The sequence below is a fragment of the Oncorhynchus nerka genome, linkage group LG6 (genome assembly GCF_034236695.1).
Source record: "Oncorhynchus nerka isolate Pitt River linkage group LG6, Oner_Uvic_2.0, whole genome shotgun sequence".
Classification (NCBI taxonomy): Eukaryota; Metazoa; Chordata; class Actinopteri; order Salmoniformes; family Salmonidae; genus Oncorhynchus; species Oncorhynchus nerka.
In genome coordinates this window covers 39,018,836-39,038,924 of record NC_088401.1, presented here as the reverse complement: position 1 = coordinate 39,038,924, position 20,089 = coordinate 39,018,836, and the positions used below count along the sequence as shown (strand labels likewise).

At 41.9% G+C, this 20,089-nt stretch overlaps 1 protein-coding gene across 1 annotated transcript in view; it reads right to left on the bottom strand.

Annotated features, from left to right (window-relative positions):
* LOC115130436 (cadherin-10-like) overlaps window positions 1–20,089 on the bottom strand; it is a 50,075-nt gene that overhangs the window by 19,814 nt on the left and 10,172 nt on the right. The window lies entirely within an intron of this gene.

Below are 20,089 nucleotides of genomic sequence, written 5' to 3'. Positions count from 1 at the left end.
TGACCCCCTCCTCCCCTCTGAGTGAGTTTTCATGAGGTTCCCTCCTTCTCAAATCAAATAAAAGTTGATTTGTCTTGTGCGCCGAAGACAACAGGTGAAATGCTTACTTACAGGCTCTAACCAATTGTGCGAAAAAGGGATGTGGGTGTGTAGGTAAGTAAAGAAATAAAACAACATTAAAAAGACATTGAAAATAAGAGTAGCAAGGCTATATACAGACACTGGTTGTTCGGGCCAATTGAGGTAGTATGTACATGAATGTATAGGTAAAGTGAATATGCATATAAGATCAACAGAGAGTAGCAGCAGCGTAAAAGAGGGGTTGGGGGTTACCTGTTCAGAAGACTTATAGCTTGGGGGTAAAAACTGTTGAGAAGCCTTTTTGTCCTAGACTTGGCACTCCGGTACCGCTTGCCTTGCGGTAGTAGAGAGAACAGTCTATGACTGGGGTGGCTGGGGTCTTTGACAATTTTTAGAGCCTTCCTCTGACACCGCCTGGTGTAGAGGTCCTGGATGGCAGGCAGCTTTGCCCCAGTGATGTACTGAAGTGCCTTGCGCTCGGAGGCTGAGCAAATTTGTACCAGGCAGTGATGCAACCGGTTAGGATGCTCTCGATGTTGCAGCTGTAGAACTTTTTGAGGATCTCAGGACCAATGACAAAACTTTTTAGTTTCCTGAGGGGGAATAGGCTTTGTCGTGCCCTCTTAATGACTGTTTTGGTGTGTTTGGACCATTCTAGTTTGTTGTTGATGTGGACACCACGGAATTTGAAACTCTCAACCTGCTCCACTACAGTCCCTTCGATGAGAATGGGGACGTGCTCGGTGCTCCTTTTCCTGTAGTCCACAATCATCTCCTTAGTCTTGGTTACGCTGAGTGATATGTTGTTAGTCTGGCACCACCCAGCTAGGTCTCTGACCTCCTCCCTATAGGCTGTCTCATTGTCACTGTTGTGTCATCGGCAAACTTAATGATGGTGTTGGAGTCGTGCCTGGCCATGCAGTCATTGGTGAACAAGGATTACAGGAGGGGACTGAGCACGCACCCCTGGGGAGCTCCAGTGTTGCTACCAACCCTCACCACCTGGGGGCGGCCCATCAAGAAGTCCAGGATCCAGTTGCAGAGGGAGGTGTTTAGTCCCAGGTTCCTTAGCTTAGTGATGAGCTTTGAGGGTACTATGGTGTTGAACGCTGAGCTGTAGTTAATGAATAGCATTCTCACACAAGTGTTCCTTTTGTCGAGGTGGGAAAGGGCAGTGTGGAGTGCAATAGAGATTGCATCATCTGTGGATCTGTTTGGGCGGTATGCAAATTGAAGTGGGTCTAGGGTTTCTGGGATAATGTTGTTGATGTGAGCCATTACCAGCCTTTCAAAGCACTTCATGGCTAGGTTGCAGGTTGCCTTTGTGTTGTTGGGCACAGGGACCCCCCTCGTCTTACCAGAGTGTGCTGTTCTATCCTGCCGGTGCAGCATATATCCCGCTAGCTGAATATCCATGTCGTCATTCAGTCACGATTCCGTGAAACATAGGATATTACAGTTTTTGATGTCCTGTTGGTAGGATATTCGTGATCGTACCTCGTCTAGTTTATTGTCCAATGATTGCAAGTTGGCGAGTAGTATTGACAGTAACGGCAGCTTTCCCACTCGCCTTCTGCGGGTCCGGACGAGGCATCCGGCTCTTCGTCCTCTGCGTCGCTTCCTTTTGAGAATAATTGAGATGTCTGCCATGTGGGGTGTTTGGAGAATATTGTGTGAGTCCTGCTTGTTGTTGTTGTTGTTGAAGAAATCTTCGTCCAATCCGAGGTGAGTGATTGCTGTCCTGATATCCAGAAGCTCTTTTCTGCCGTAATATACGTTTGCAGAAACATTACATACATAATCATTTACAAATATCACGAACAAACCCACATAATAGCACAATTGGTTAGGAGACCGTAAAACGGCGGCCATCTCCTCCGGCGCCATCTTGTTCTTCTAGGAAGTGTTTCCTTGCCACTGTGCTTCCTGCTTGCTTTTTGGAGGTATAGGATGGGTACTGTTAAGCACTGTCTGACAAATGTTGAAGTGAAATGTCAATGAATTATTGTATAGATCTCAAGGGAGAGGCATGGGTTATTAAACAAATTGAACATTGTAAGCCTGCCCTGCAAGCACCACACCTCTACAATATACAATTAAACTTTATAGATAGCCATCGATACTGAATAGTTGATGGTGTGAACTCTACACAACCTCAGCCAATTGTTCTTCAATGGATGCTTGATACCTCCCCAATAACCCTCCACACGATCCGCAACACAATTGGAGCAACTTTCCACAGTCCCAGACATGTTTTTTAAAATTATGATTCTCTCCCATAAAATCCTCCCACGTCTTACACTGTCACCAACACAGCCGCAAAATCTTCATATCGATGGCAATTACAACATGGCATCGTAGGAGGAACATAAGCCTTAACCATGAAGCTAAGTTACCCTCGGACTGATCCTCTGTGGCAGGCAGGGTATCTTTGCCAAATGTCAGCAACACACTCATGCTACCTGCTATGATGATGATGACACCGGAGTGGATGGCTGCAGTTGTATGGATTCCTAATCAACTGTGCTACTTTGTCTGTTTTTTCGCATTGTTTGTAATTAATTTTGTACATAATGTTTCTGCTACCGTCTCTTATGACCGAAAACAATTTCTGGACATCAGAACAGCAATTACTCACCTTGAACTGGACAAAGATTTTTTGTTTAATAAGTCCAACGCAAATTATATACTGCTTTGTCGAGACAAGGCCCAAATCCCTGTCATCCGTTTGAAGAAAACACAGAGAAAAGAGGGGGAGGGTGGGGAGCCTTGTAAGAATTTGCCGGCGAGTAGGTAAACCACCACTACCCTCCGTATTATTGGAAAACGTGCAATCATTGGAAAACAAACTGGACAATATATGATTAAGGCTATCCTACCCACGGGACATTAAAAACTGCAATATCTTATGATTCACCGAGACATGGCTAAACGACAACATGGATAATATAGAACTGGTCAGCTTCTCTGTGCATTGGTAGGACAGAGCATCTAAGTCTGGTAAGACGAGGGGCGTAGAGGAGTGTATATTTGCCAATAACTGTTGGTGCACTATGTCTAATATTAAAGAAGTCTTGAGGTATTGCTCGTCTGAGGTAGGCAACCTCATGATCAGCTGTAGACCCCACTATCTCGAAAGAGAGTTCACATCTATATTATTCGTAGCCGTCTATTTACCAACACAAACCGATGCTGGCACTAAGACCACAGTCAACAAGCTGTATAAGGCCATAAGCAAACAAGAAAATGCTCATACAGAAGTGGTGCTCCTAGTGGCCAGGGACTTTAATGCAGGCAAACATAAATCTGCTTTACCAGCCTGTCACATGTGCAACCAGAAGAAAAAAAACTATAGACCACTTTTACTCCACACACAGAGACGCATACCAAGCTCTCCCTCGTCCTCCATTTGGCATATCTGACCATAATTCTATCCTTCTGACTCCTGTTACATGCAAAAACTAAAACAGAAAGAACCAGTGACTCGCTCAATATGGAATGGGCCAGATGAAGCGGATTCTATGCTACAGGATTGTTTTTTGCTAGCACAGACTGGCATATGTTCCGTGATTCACCTCAGTCACCGGCTTCATCAATAAGTGCATTGAGGACGTCGTCCCCACAGTGACTGTACGTACATATCCCAACCAGAAGCCATGGATTACAGGCAACATCCGCACCAAGCTGATGGCTAGAGCTGCAGCTTTCAAGGAAAGGGACACTAATCTGGACACTTATAAGAAATCCCACTATGCTCTCAGACGAACCATCAAACAGGCAAAGCGTAAATACAGGACTAAGATTGAATCCTACAACACCGGCTCTGACTCTCATTGGATGTGGCAGGGCTTGAAAACTATTACGGACTACAAGGGGAAACCATGCAGTGAGCTGCACAGTGACGCAAGCCTACCAGACGAGCTAAGGACCTTTTAAGCTTGCTTCGAGTCAAGCAACACTGAAGCATTCTTGAGAGCACCAGCTGTTCTGGACGACTGTTTGCTCACGATGTCTGTAGCTGACGTGAGCAAGACCACTAAATAGATCAAAATGCACACGGGGCAAGACAGATTCCCAGTATGCATGCGTGGACCAACTGGCAAGTGTCTTCACTGACATTTTCAACCTCTCCCTGACTTAGTATGTAATACCTACATGTTTCAAACAGACCACCATAGTCTCTGTGCCCAAGAAAGCGAAGGTAACTTGCCTAAATGATTACCGCCCCGTAGCACTCACGTCGGTAGCCATGAAGTGCTTTGAAAGGCTGGTCATGGCTCACATCAACACCATCGTGGTAGAAACCCTATACCCACAAACATTTGCATACCACCCCAACAGATCAACAGATGACACAATCTCTATCGCATTCCACAGTGCCCTTTCCCACCTGGACAAAAGGAACACCCATGTCAGAATGCTGTTCATTGACTACAGGTCAGCATTCAACACAATAGTACCCACAAAGCTCATCACTAAGCTAAGGACCCTGTGACTAAACACCTCCCTCTGCAACTGGATCCTGGACTTCCTGATGGGCCGCCCCCAAGTGGTAGTGGTAGGCAACAAAGCATCTGCCACTCTGATCCTCAACACTGGGGCCACTCAGGGGTGCATGCTTTGTCCCATCCTGTACTCCATGTTCACCCACGACTGTGTGGCCAAACATGACTCCAACACAATCATTAAGTTTGCTGACAACACAACAGTGGTAGGCCTGATCACCGACAACGATGAGACAGCCTATAGGGAGGTAAGAGACCTGGCAGTGTGGTGCCAGGACAACAACCCCTCCCTCAATGTGAGCAAGACAAAGTAGCTGACAGTGGACTATAGGAAAAGGGGGGACGAACAGGCCGTCATTAACATAGACGGGGCTGAAGTGGAGCGGGTCGAGAGTTTCATGTTCCTTTGTGTCTACATCACCAACAAACTATCATGGTCTAAACACACCAAGACAGTTGTGAAGAAGGCACAACATAATCTTTTCCTCCCCAGATCCTCAAAAAGTTCTACAGCTGCACCAGTGAGAGCATCCTGACCGGTTGCATCACTGCCTGGTATGGCAACTGCTCGGCATCTTACCATATGGTTCTACAGAGGGTAATGCGTATGGCACAGTACATCACTGGGGCCAAGCTTCCTGACATCCAGGACCTATATACTAGGCAGTTTCAGAGGAAGACCCAACAAATTGTCAGACTCCTAAAACCCAAGTCATAGACTGTTCTCTCTTCTATCGCATGGCAAGCAGTAGAGGAGTGCCAATTCTAGGACCAAAAGGCTCCTTATAACAGCTTCTACCCCCAAGCCAGAAGACTGTTGAACAATGAATCAAATGGTCACATGGACTATTTACATTGCCCACCCCACCCCTTGTTTTTACACTGCTGCTGCTCGCTGTTTATTATCTATGCAAATCAAATCAAATGTATTTGTCACATACACATGGTTAGCAGATGTTAATGTGAGTGTAGCGAAATGCTTGTGCTTCTAGTTCCGACAATGCAGTATTAACCAATGAGTAATCTAACCTAATAATTACAAAACTACTACCTTATACACACAAGTGTAAAGGGATAAAGATTATGTACATAAAGATATATGAATGAGTGATGGTACAGAACGGCATAAGCAAGATGGAGTAGATGGTATAGAGTACAGTATATACATATGAGATGATTAATGTAGGGTATGTAAACAAAGTGGCATAGTTTAAAGTGGTTAGTGATACATGTATTACATAAAGATGCAGTAGATGATATAGAGTACAGCATATACATTTGCATATGAGATGAGTAATGTAGGGTATGTAAACATTATATTAAGTAGCATTGTTTAAAGGGGCTAGTGATATATTTTTACATCAATTTCCATTATTAAAGTGGCTGGAGTTGAGTCAGTGTGTTGGCAGCAGCCACTCACTGTTAGTGGTGGCTGTTTAACAGTCTGATGGCCTTGAGATAGAAGCTGTTTTTCAGTCTCTCGGTCCCTGCTTTGATGCACCTGTACTGACCTCGCTTTCTGGATGATAGCGGGTAAACAGGCAGTGGATCGGGTAGTTGTTGTCCTTGATGATCTTTATGTCCTTCCTGTGACATCGGGTGGTGTAGGTGTCCTAGAGGGCAGGTAGTTTGCCCCCGGTGATACGTTGTGCAGACCTCACTACCCTCTGGAGAGCCTTAGGGTTGTGGGCGGAGCAGTTGCCGTACCAGGCAGTGATACAGCCCGACAGGATGCTCTCGATTGTGCATCTGTAGAAGTTGTTGAGTGCTTTTGGTGACAAGACAAATTTCTTCAGCCACCTGAGGTTGAAGAGCCGCTGCTGTGCCTTCTTCACGACGCTGTCTGTGTGGGTGAACCAATTAAGTGTGTCCGTGATGTGTACGCCGAGGAACTTAAAACTTGCTATACTCTCCACTACTGTCCCATAGATGTGGATAGGAGGGTGCTCCCTCTGCTGTTTCCTGAAGTCCACAATCATCTCCTTAGTTTTGTTGACGTTGAGTGTGAGGTTATTTTCCTGACACCACACTACGAGGGGCCTCACCTCCTTCCTGTAGGCCATCTCGTCGTTGTTGGTAATCAAGCCTACCACTGTAGTGTCGTCCGCAAACTTGATGATTGAGTTGGAGGCGTGCATGGCCACGTAGTCGTGGGTGAACAGGGAGTACAGGAGAGGGCTCAGAACGCACACTTGTGGGGCCCCAGTGTTGAGGATCAGCGGGGTGGAGATGTTGTTACCTACCCTCACCACCTGGGGGCGGCACGTCAGGAAGTCCAGTACCCAGTTGCGCAGGGAGAGGTTGAGAACCAGGGTCTCGAGCTTGGTGACGAGTTTGGAGGGTACTATGGTGTTAAATGCTGAGCTGTAGTCGGCTGGGGATGCAGTCTGGGCCTGCAGCCATGCGAGGGTTAACACGTTTAAATGTTTTACTCACATCGGCTGCAGTGAAGGAGAATCGGCAGGTTTTGCTAGCGGGCCGTGTCAGTGGCACTGTATTGTCCTCAAAGCGGGCAAAAAAGTTATTTAGTCTGTCTGGGAGCAAGAAATCCTGGTCCGCGACGGGGCTGGTTTTCTTTTTGTAATACGTGATTGACTGTAGACCCTGCCACATACCTCTTGTGTCTGAGCCGTTGAATTGCAACTTTATTTTTTCTCTATACTGACACTTGTTTAATTGCCTTATGGAGGGAATAGCTACACTGTTTGTATTCGGTCATGTTTCTGGTCCCCTTGCCCTGGTTAAAAGCAGTGGTTCGAGCTTTCAGTTTCACGCGAATGCTGTCATCAATCCACGGTGTCTGGTTTGGGAATGTTTTAATCATTGCTATGGGTACGACATCGTCAATGCACTTTCTAATGAACTCGCTCACAGAATCAGCGTATTCGTCAATGTTGTTGTTTGACGCAATGCGGAACGTATCCTAATCCACGTGATCGAAGCAGTCTTGAAGCGTGGAATCAGATTGGTCGGACCAGCGTTGAACAGACCTGAGCGCGGGAGCTTCTTGCATAGTCACTTTACAAATTATCTAGACTAACCTGTATCCCCGCATATTGACTCGGTACCGGTATCCCATGTATATAGCCTAGTTATTGTTATGTAATCTTCTTGTGTTACTTTAGTTTATTTAGTTAATATTTTCTTAACTCTATTTCTTGAACTGCATTGTTGGGTAAGGGCTTGTAATTAAGAATTTCACGGTAAGGTGTTGTATTCGGTGCATTTGACAAATAAAATGTGATTTGATTTGATCACTTTTTTCCTCCATGAGGAGGCCTAAATAACCTGATGCTTCCTTGATAATATCACCTCCGTCACCAATAATGTCAAGGGACACCTAATACACAGCACCTATAGGCAGTGGTGTAAAGTACTGAAGTGAAAACACTTTATAGTACTAGATAAGTAGTTTTTTAGGGTATCTGTACTTTACAATACTATTTATATTTTTGAGAAATTTTACTTTCACTTCACTACATTCCGAAAGAAAATATTGTACCTTTTACTCCCTACATTCCCTGACAACCAAAAGTACTCGTTACATTTTGAATGTCACGCCCTGACCTTAGAGAGACTTTTTTATTCTCTATTTGGTTAGGTCAGGATGTGACTTGGGTGGGAAAATCTGTTTCTATTTATTTGTTGGCCTAGTATGATTCCCAATCAGAGGCAGCTGTTTATCATTGTCTCTGAATGGGGATCATACTTAGGCAGGCCTTTTTCCACTTTCAGTTGTGGGATCTTGTTTTTGTACAGTTACTGTGTAGCCTGCAGAACATTACGTTCGTTTATCTTTTGTTGTTTTTTTGTTGTTCATCGAAATAAAGAAAGATGTACGCTTACAACGCTGCACCTTGGTCTCATTCCAACATCGGACGTAACATTGAATGCTTAGCAGGACAGGAAAATGCACGCACTTATCAAGACAACACATGGTCATCCCTAGTGCCTCTGTCCTGGTGGACTCACGAAACACAAATGCATATTTTGTAAATAATGTCTGAGTGTTGGAGTGTGGCCCTAGCAATCCATACATTTTAAAAACAAGAAAATGGTTCCGTCTGCTCTGCTTAATATTAGGAATTTTAAATTATTTATTCTTTTACTTTTACATTTGATACTTAAGTATACTTTAGCAATTACATTTACTTTTGATACTTAAGTATATTTAAAACCAAATACTTTTAGACTTTTACTCAAGTAGTATTTTACTGGCTGACTTTCACTTTTACTTGAGTAACTTTCTATTAAGGTATCTATACTGCCTATAGGGAGGATAAAGCCCCTCTGGAAAAGACACCAAGGTTGCGTCCCAATAATCTCTCCTTCCTTCTGAATTGTACACTCTTTCACTACGACTCCCCACACATTTAAAAACATTGGATTGGTGTAGGCATGGGCTAGAAGGTGTTTCCATGTACCAGTCATTACCTTTCAAATCTATGAAGGGAAATTAACAAGTACACACTTCAGGGGGAAAGGAGAGATAATTGGAATGCAACCAAAGCTGTAAAGAGCCATACTACTAGCTAGCACCTTTTCCACGTGCCTGTATGGTGTCCATATTAAGAAAGAGGCACATGTACATGGATTTGTGACTCTGTCCTATTATTGACAACGTGCACCTGCATGCGTCTGCTAAATGACTTAAATGTAAATGTAATGTAAATGTACTTCAGCAGGACATCCACTTAAATCTCATCTGACAATAGACACAAAAATAGCCACCAAATATTGATTTTGATGTTCAATGTAAACCATAATCAATCATGTTTGTATAATGCAAGTAGCCTACAAGACCCTGAGACATGAAAATGCAATCATTTCACGGAAAGAAAGAGGGGCATCTAAGTGCCTCTTTCTGTACTATTCATCTTCTTGAAAGAAAGTAGCATTACCTCAAGCAAGTATGATGAGTGACTGGCTTGAAGCTCATTACTGCACTGTTGATAATAGTGTCAGAGGCGTATATTTAGCTCTATATCTCTTGGGCCCTCACATCCTAAATGACAAGCAGTTAGGAACACAGCATCAACATCATACATTAATATTAATATCAGCATACTCAGGGAGAAACGAATTACAGTGCCTTGCAAAAGTATTCATCCCCCTTGGTGTTTTTACTATTTTGTTGCATTACAACCTGTAATTTAAATATATTTTATATTTGGATTTCATGTAATGGACATACACGAAATCATCCAAATTGGTGAAGTGAAATGAAAAACAGAACATGTTTCAAAATGTTATACAAAAAAAAATGGATAAGTGGTGTGTGCATATGTATTCACAGCCTTTGCTATGAAGCCCCAAAATAAGAGCTCATGCAACCAATTACCTTCAGAAGTCACATAATTAGTTAAATAAAGTCCACCTGTGTGCAATCTAAGTGTTACATGATCTCAATATATATACACCTGTTCTGAAAGTCCCCAGAGTCTGCAACACAACTAAGCAAAGGGCACCACCAATGAGCTCTCCAAACAGGTCAGGGACAAAGTTGTGGAGAATTACAGATCAGATTGAGTTATAAAAAAATATCAGAAACTTTGAACATCCCACAGAGCACCATTAGATCCATTATAAGAAATGGAAAGAATATGGCACCACAACAAACCTGCCAAGAGAGGGCCTTCCATCAAAACTCATGGCACAGGCAAGGAGGGCATTAACCAGAGAGGCAACAAAGAGACCAAAGATAACCCTGAAGGAGCTGCAAAGCTCCACAGCGCAGATTGGAGTATCTGTCCATAGGACCACTTTAAGCCGTACACTCCAGAGAGCTGGGCTTCACGAAAGAATGGCCAGAAAAAAGCCATTTGCTTAAAGAAAAAATAAGCAAACACATTTGGTGTTCGCCAAATGGCATGTGGGAGACTCCCCAAAAATATGGAAGAAGGTACTCTGGTCAGATGAGACTAAAATGTACCTTTTTGGCCATTAAGGAAAACGCTATGTCTGACGCAAACCCAACACCTCATATCACCCCAAGAACACCATCTCCACAGTGAATCATGGTGGTGGCAGCATCATGCTATGGGGTTGTTTTTAATCGGCAGGGACTGGGAAACAGGTCAGAATTGAAGGAATGATGGGATGGCACTAAATACAGGGAAATTCTTGAGGGAAAACCTGTTTCAATCTTACAGAGATGGAGGTTCACTTTCCATCAGGACAATGATCCTAAGCAGTCTGCAAAAGCAACACTCAAGTGCTTTAAGGGGAAACATTTAAATGTCTTGGAATGGCCTAGTCAAATCCCAGACCTCAATCCAATTGAGAATCTGTGGTATGACTTAAAGATTGCTGTACCCCAGCGAAACCCATCCAACTTGAAAGAGCTGGAGCAGTATCGCCTTGAAGAATGGGAAAAAAACAGTTCTTCTCTTTTTGGCAAGTATCCAGTGTTTTGTGGTGTACAACTGAGCGGGTAGAGCACAACACGTCAACCCTGTTACCAATAGATGGACAATTAAATTAAATTGTAAAGCTTGCATTCAACTGCCACTCCCTATTGCACACAGCACCCTTGCATTCATCCTGTCATAATGGGATTTATGGCTATTTTAAGATGAAAATGTCAACCCTGTTACTGTCATAAACTTTAATTAGCACTTCATAGGCACTTACTATAGTCATTTTCTTTAACCTCTAAATCTGGAAAAAACTGTTGAACATGACAGAATGTGAGGTGAAATCAATGTTTTTCTTGACAAAGTTACATTTTTCAAAAGGTACAGAATTGTTGGAATGACCCAGCTACAGTCTGTGAATAGTATTACTCATGATGTTCATTGCTGAACATTTAAGAATATGATGAAGTCAACATAACATGTACAGCACAGATGTAGGATCTCAATTTTATCACTTTTTGTTGCTGGGAATTCTTTTATTATTTAGACTTTAAAATGTGAGACTTGATTTGCACTAACAAAAAATGTATCAACAACAACAAACAACAAACAAATCTGAAACTATAATCTACATAGTAAATTATACTTCCTGTTACTGCAAGATTGTTTTCTTGATTCATCAAACTGGCTCAAATTAACATCCCACCTCTGTAGCTGCACCTAAAATGCATTCATATTACTAATTTATACCCTGTGTCGTTTCCGTTCACACTGAACATTCCTCTGATGATTCCTGCAGTATGGCTGTGTCCCAAATGGTACCCTGTTTCCTATAGGCCCTGGCCAAAAGCACTGCACTATAGAGGGAATAGGGTACCATTTGGGACATATCCTATGCTTCTCAGACTCAGTCGTTAATCCCATAAAGAGAGAACTGACAGGAAGAAAACAAAGAGGAGACCATCAAAGGGAGGTGAAGAGGGAACTCCATACTGTGGAGCCATACTGTCAGGTCTGCCAGCTAATTGGAGTTTGACAATCCTCAGACAACACAGGCCTAAGGGATGTACTGTACATAGACTTTCAATTATTGAATTAAAAAAGGCAGAAAATACACAACACGCTCCAACGGTAAACACTAAAAGGTAATTATTGGAGGTCCGCTTATGGACAACTTCACAAGCCGTATGGATATTTGGCATGCTGGCACACTATTTGTCACATGCGCCGAAATGCTTACTTACAAGGTCTTAAACCAACAATGCAGAAAATAAAGTAACACAATAAAATAACAATAATGAATCAATATACAGGGGGTACCGGTACCAAGTCAATGGGTACAGGTTAGTTGAGGGTACAGGTTAGTTGAGACCCCTGTGCTGTATGGATTCATGCAGTATTATTGAGTCAATTCATGCATCAGTATGGAGTCGATTCATGCAGTATTTGTAGGTAATATAGAGGTGATTCATGCAGTATTACACAATCCATTCATGAAACAGTATGGTGTCAATTCATGCAGTGATTCATGCAGTATTATGAATTCATGTAGTGGTATAGATTCGATCCATGGATCCATGAGTAAAATAAGTAACATAAATGTATATGACTTACTATGTAAGTATGTTAATAATAATAATATGTACTACTTATGACCTAATGTCAAATGCCCGAATGTTGCGTCCAACAACAAGATTGACAAATACGCTGATTCGGTGAGCGAGTTTATTAGAAAGTACATTGACGATGTTATACCCACAGCAACGATTAAATCATTCCCAAACCAGAAACCGTGGATTGATGGCAGCATTCGCGCAAAAATGAAAGCAAGGCAGTCAAACAAGCTAAGCGACAGTATAGAGACAAAGTAGAGTTGCAATTCAACGGCTCAGACACAAGAGGTATGTGGCAGGGTCTACAGTCAATCACGGACTACAAAAAGAAAACCAGCCCCGTCGCCTACCAGGATGTCTTGCTCCCAGACAGACTAAATACAGTGCCACTGACACAGCCCGCTACCAAAACCTGCGGACTCTCCTTCACTGCAGCCAACGTGAGTAAAACATTTAAACGTGTTAACCCTCGCAAAGCTGCAGGCCCAGACGGCATCCCCAACCGCGTCCTCAGAGCATGCGCAGACCAGCTGGCTGGTGTGTTTACGGACATATTCAATCAATCCTTATCCCAGTCTGCTGTTCCCACATGCTTCAAGAGGGCCACCATTGTTCCTGTTCCCAAAAAAGCTAAGGTAAATGAGCTAAACGACTACCACCCCGTAGCACTCACTTCCGTTATCATGAAGTGCTTTGAGAGACTAGTCAAGGACCATATCACCTCCACCCTACCTGACACCCTAGACCCACTTCAATTTGCTTACCGCCCCAATAGGTCCACAGACGATGCAATCGCAACCACACTGCACACTGCCCTAACCCATCTGGACAAGACGAATACCTATGTGAGAATGCTGTTCATCGACTACAGCTCAGCATTTAACACCATAGTACCCTCCAATCTCGTCATCAAGCTCGAGACCCTGGGTCTCGACCCCGCCCTGTGCAACTGGGTACTGGACTTCCTGACGGGCCTCCAGCCACTTTAATAATGGAAATTGATGGGAATTGATATAAAAATGTATCACTAGCCACTTTAAACAATGCCACTTAATATTATTTTTACATACCCTACATTACTCATCTCATATCTATATGTATATACTGTACTCTATATCATCTACTGCATCTTGCCATCTTTATGTAATACATGTATCACTAGCCACTTTAAACTATGCCACTTTATGTTTATATACCCTACTTTACTCATCTCATATGTATATACTGTACTCTATACCATCTACTGCATCTTGGCTATGCCGTTCTGTACCATCACTCATTCATATATCTTTATGTACATATTCTTTATACCTTTTACACTTGTGTGTATAAGGTAGTAGTTTTGGAATTGTTAGGTTAGATTACTTGTTGGTTATTACTGCATTGTCGGAACTGGAAGCACAAGCATTTCGCTACACTCGCATTAACATCTGCTAACCATGTGTATGTGACAAATACAATTTGATTTGATTTGTATATAGAAAGACTGTAGTTTCTATGATCTTGTCCTTCAGAAATTAAGTATTGTTTAATGAGTTTGTTACCAACATAGAATAGTTATAATTCAATAGCTATGCATTCTTTAGGATTCAAGGTGAGCACAAGTAACAAGGTAACATGCAATATTATAAGTAAGGCTTGGTGGTTCTCTTTTCTAAAGTTCTTGTTGCACAAAATGAGCCTTTGACAGAGGAGCATGTTGATGACTTAAATCCCCTTGCACAAGCACAGAGGAATAGCCAGTAAAGTAGCAAAATCATTGGCAATTCTTGTCAGGTCTGTAGTGAGCATTGCTTAGTGCTGCAGAGGGGAGATAGGAAAAAAGAGCCCCAAAAGGATACAGAATAATTATGCTCTCTCTCTCTCTCTCTCTCTCTCTCTCTCTCTCTCCCTTTCTCTTTCTCTCTCCACTGATGTTGGTTTGAACATCTGTGATAATAAATACTGTAAGTATTGAATGTAAACAGGTTCATAATACGCAACAGTCACTTGCTTATATTATAGGACGACATTCCAAGGCACTATTTTTCCATGGATTGTTTACTCATCCAAACATCATCCGCCTCAACATACAGTTCCAGTCCAAAGTTTGGGTTTTTCTTTATTTTTACTATGTTCTACACTGGAGAATAATAGTGATGACATGAAAACTATGAAATAACACATGTAATCATGTAGTAACCAAAAAAGTATGAAGCAAATCAAAATACATGTTATATTTGAGATTCTTCAATGTAGCCACCCTTTGCCTTGATGACAACTTTGCACACGCTTGGCATTCTCTAAACCAGCTTTATGAGGTAGTCACCTGGAATGCATTTCAATTAATATGTGGGCCTTCTTAAAAGTTAAGGAGGCATGTATAAGTAAAAAAGGCACATTTTATCATGTTTTTCATTAAAAAAAGTTTTGTGATTACAAATATAAAAACATATTAAACATCCTTTCTCTCAATGAAGTTACTATGTCAGAATTGCCAGAACAATCTGAGATACCCCAAATATTTTCCACTCCATCTGGAGTGCTGGAAAGCCCTTAGTCATTAATCTATGCTGAACAAAAATATAAACGCATGAGCTGAAATAAAAGATCCAAGAAATGTCCCAATACACACAAAGTTAATTTCTTTCAAATGTTATGCTCAAAATTGCTTACCTGTTAGTGAGCATTTCTCATTTGCCAAGATAATCCATCCACATGACAGGTGTGGCATATCAAGAAACTGATTAAACCGCATGATCTTTACACAGGTACACCTAGTGCCAGGGACAATAAAATGTCACTCTAAAATGTGCAGTTTTGTAACACAACACAATGCCACAGATGTCTCAAGTTTTAAGGGAGTGTACAATTGTCATGCTGACTGCAGGAATATCCACAAGAGAATTTAATGTTGATTTTTCTACCGTAAGCCACCTCTAACATTGTTTTAGAGAATTTAGCAGTTTGTCCAACCGGCCTCACAACCTCAGAACACGTGTAACCACGCCAGCCCAGGACCTCCACATCCAGCTTCTTCCCTTGTGGGATGGTCTGAGACAAGCCACCCAGACAGCTGATGAAACCGTGGGTTTGCACAACCGTAGAATTCCTACACAAACTGTACGAAACCATCTCAGGGAAGCTCATCTGTGTGCTCGTCGTACTCACCAGGGTCTTCACCTGATTGCAGTTCGGCATTGTAACCGACTTCAGTGGGTAAATGATAATCTTTGATGGCCACTGACACACTGGATAACTGTTCTCTTCAAGTATTTGAACTATACCGTCGTGTGATTGGTTTGCTGATGTCAGCGTTGTAAACAAGTGCCCATGTTGGCAGTGGGGTTATGGTATGGGCAGGCATAAGCTACACGCAATAAACACAATTGCATTTTATCGATGGCAATTTGAATGCACAGAGATACCGTATCAAGATCCTGATGCCCATTGTCGTGTCATTCATCCGCAGCTTTCACCTCATGTTTTAGCATGCACAGCCCCATGTCGCAAGGATCTGTACACAATTCCTGGACGCTGAAAATGTCTCAGTTCGTTCATAGGCTGCATACTCACTAGACACCCATTGAGCTTGTTTGGAATGCTCTGGACCGACCTGTACGACAGCGTGTTCCAGTTCCCGGCAAAATCCAGCAACTTTGCACATCCATTGAAGAGGAGTTGGACAACATTCCACAGGCCCCAATCAACAGCCTGATCAACTCTATGCGAAGGAGAGGTCAAGTTGCATGAGGTAAATGGTGGTCACACCAGATACGGACTGGTTTGCTGGTCCACACCCCTATTGTTTATTTTAAGGTCTGTGACCAACAGATGCATATCTGTATTCCCAGTCATGTGAAATCCATAGATTATGGCCTAATGAATGTATTTCAGTTGACTGATTTACCGATAGGAACTGGAACTCAGTAAAATCTTAGAAATTGTTGCATTTTCAGATTCTTCATTTTTTCCTAGGAACAGTAGAAACTGGATACAGGAAGAAACTGTAGTGGGAACTGAAGACCGGCAGCATTTGATTACAGACACAAAGCATCACACACTACCACGAGGTTAAAGGGGTTTTCTTCACATGCATAGCTTGGATGGAACTGAATGTGATGTGGGCCACTGCACCCCTACAGAAATAAACTCCAGACACAAAAGCCATCTGATTACATTGCAAGTGTTCACACTTCATACTGAAAAAGTAGGCCTCCCTTGACGAGGGCTTGGCTTGTTAACCTCTCTAGGGTACATGGGACGCTAGCGTCCCATCCGACCAACATCCAGTGAGGTTGCAGAGCGCCATATTCAATTACAGAAATGCTCATTATAAAAATTCAGAAAACAAAAAATATTTCATATAGGTTTAAAGATTAACTTCTTGTTAAACCAACCACAGTGTCATATTTATAAAATGTTTTACGGCGAAAGCATACCTAGCCCAGAACATACCTAGCCCAGAACATAGCCCAGTTGACAAATTATTACAAACAGTAACCAGCCAAGCAGAAGCGTTACAAAACTCAGAAATAGAGATAACATTAATCCCTTACCTTTGATGATCTTCATGTGGTGGCAATCAGAAGACAATAATTTACTCAATAAATGTTCCTTTTGTTCGATGAAGTCTCTTTATATCCAAAAACGTTTTATTCAGTAATCCACAGGCTCAAACTCAGTCAAAACAATCAGACAAAAAATCCGTAAAGTTTATAGAAACATGTCAAACGATGTTTGTATTCAAGCCTCAGGTTGTTTTTAGCCTAAATGATCTATAATATTTCAACCGGACAATAACGTTGTCAATATAAAAGGTAAACAAGAAATGCACATGCGCCTGAAAAAGCTCTGCGACACATTAGGGTCCACTCGTTCAGACTGGTCTTACTCCCTCATTTATAAGAATACAAGCCTGAAACAATTTCTAAAGACTGTTGACATTTAGTGGAAGGCATAGGAACTGCAAATGGAGTCCTAAGTCAATACTGTAATGGCATTTAAAACTACAAAAACAAAACAAAAACTACTTCCAGAATGGATTTTTCTCAGGTTTTCACCTGCTAAATCAGTTCTGTTATACTCACAGACACTATTTTAACAGTTTACCAGTTATATGCATATCATATCTTCTGGGCCCGAGTAGCAGGCCGTTAAATTTGGGCATGCTTTTCATCCAAAATTCCGAATGCTGCCCCCTACCCTAGAGAGGTTAAATAATCTCACTCATTGGCAGTCTGCTAGTGGCAATCTGAAATCGCTCGCTGAAGATCAGGTGATAGTGAATGAACAACTCCAAGAGGCACATGCAGTGGAGTTTTCTGACAAATACACACCTGGGCCAATTTTCATAAAGTTTTGCAGAGTATGAGTGATGATTTAGGATCAGGGCATCCATGTTCATGTAATCATTAATAACTGATCTTAGATTAGCACTACCCTGAGACACTTTGTGAATTTGGGCAATTCGCACTGTAAAGTTCACCTAAAAGAGAAGACATTTCAGCATCATGAACAGTTTAAATCACTCCAGCACAATATTTTATATGATGTACATCTATGATGAGCCCTAAACGTCTGAGTTGTGTATTGAGACTGTCTACACCATGATAAGATACCAGATTGATCCAGTGTTTCGGTAAACCTGCTCCTAAAATGTACCAATATTGTTCTGGTAAATCACAATAGTACCATGAAAGCTGAAGAAACGAGTTCTCAACAAACCGAAACAATAACATAATTATTTATCTTCCCACATTTAAAGATTTTACAACGGCTGATAGACAAACTCAACTGAGAGGAACACTTGTGTCTCTTCATTATGCAGACAATGCAGTCTAACTTACTAGCCTATCTATAGCTATATACAGTATTTAGCTGGTAGCCTATTTATATTACACATTGGAACTGAGACTCCACAGGTTTTTCCGTCTAATTACTCATAGGCTTACCAGTGTTCACAGAAGTGGGGTCGCTCTCATGAGTGCCGCTGGGTCTTAGTTTTCTGGGAGAGAAGAAGCAGGAGAAAGAGGGCCGACACTCTCACTAGAGGAACTGTCACTATTCTCGAGGGGAGTAAAGAAGAAGAGGAGCAAGGCCACTGTCATTGCCAGTCCCGGGCAGTGATGTCTCTGTCAGGAATGGGAGGTTGCTAGTGGTAGCTGCTACATAAGTAGGCCTACTAGCTTCTACCTGCAATGGTGTTTTGACAGTCGAGGACGAGGTGGTAGATTTGCTGATGTGGATATCTTCTGTAATGGGCACTAGCTTGATCAGATAAAGTATGTTTGCTGTATTTTCATGCACCACTTGGTCTTGCCTTTTGTCTGTCCATCTTTAAAACCTCTTTGGGATAGGGGGAAGCATTTTCCCTTTTGGATAAATAGCGTGCCCAATTTCAACTTCCTGCTACTCATGTCAAGAATATAAGATATGCATATTATTAGTAGATTTGGATAGAAAACACTCTGAAGTTTCTAAAACTGTTTGAATCATGTCTGTGAGTATAACAGAACTTATGTAGCAGGCAAAACCGCAAGGACTAACCATTCCGATTTTTTATTTATTGAGGTCACTGTCTATTCAATGGGGTTTCATTCGGAAACCAAATTTCTAAGGCACTTGTTTGCAGTTTCTACTGCTTCCACTGGATGTCACCAGTCTTTGGAAATTGGTTGAGGTTATTCCTTTGTGTAATGAAGAAGTACTGCCATCTTGAATTTTTGTCATTTGAAGTGTACTTTTTGAGAAGGCGCATGACTAGAAAAGTAGCGTGAGTTTATTGTCTTCCTGTATTGAACACAGATTGTCCCGTCTACAATTTGATCGATTAATAACGTTTAAAAATACAAAACGTTGTATTACAAAAGTAGTATGAAATGTTTTGGCAAAGTTTACAGGTAACTTTTGAGATATTTTGTAGTGACGTTGCGCAAATTGGAAGCTGTTTTTTTCTGGATCAAACGCGCCAAATAAATTGACATTTTGGATATATAGTGACAGAATTAATCGAACAAAAGGACCATTTGTGATGTTTATGGGACATATTGGAGTGCCAACAAAAGAAGCTCTTCAAAAGTAAGGCATGATTTATATTTTATTTCTGTGTTTTGTGTGGTGCCTGCAGGGTTGAAATATGCTACTATCTCTTTGTTTACTGTTGTGCTATCATCAGATAATAGCATCTTATGCTTTCGCAGAAAAACCTTTTTGAAATCGGACATGTTGGCTGAATTCACAACGAGTGTAGCTTTAATTTGGTACCTTACATGTGTGATTTAATGCATTTTCCCTGGCAATTGGCCAAGTGGGACGCGACTGTCCCGCCTATCCCAGAGAGGTTTTAACAATGAACTCACTCCCCGACCTTAGTCACCTAACTTTAAAAAAAAACTTGATAGTCAATTATGTGAGGAGGCTAAGCGGTCTGCCGTTTGGCGCAGCTGAGAAATTGGCTAATTGGATGCATTAAACTACATTGTACCCATGTATATTGGACAAAAAAAACAGTTTTCTTGCTACATATGGACATTTAAAAGGAGGGTTACTGTCA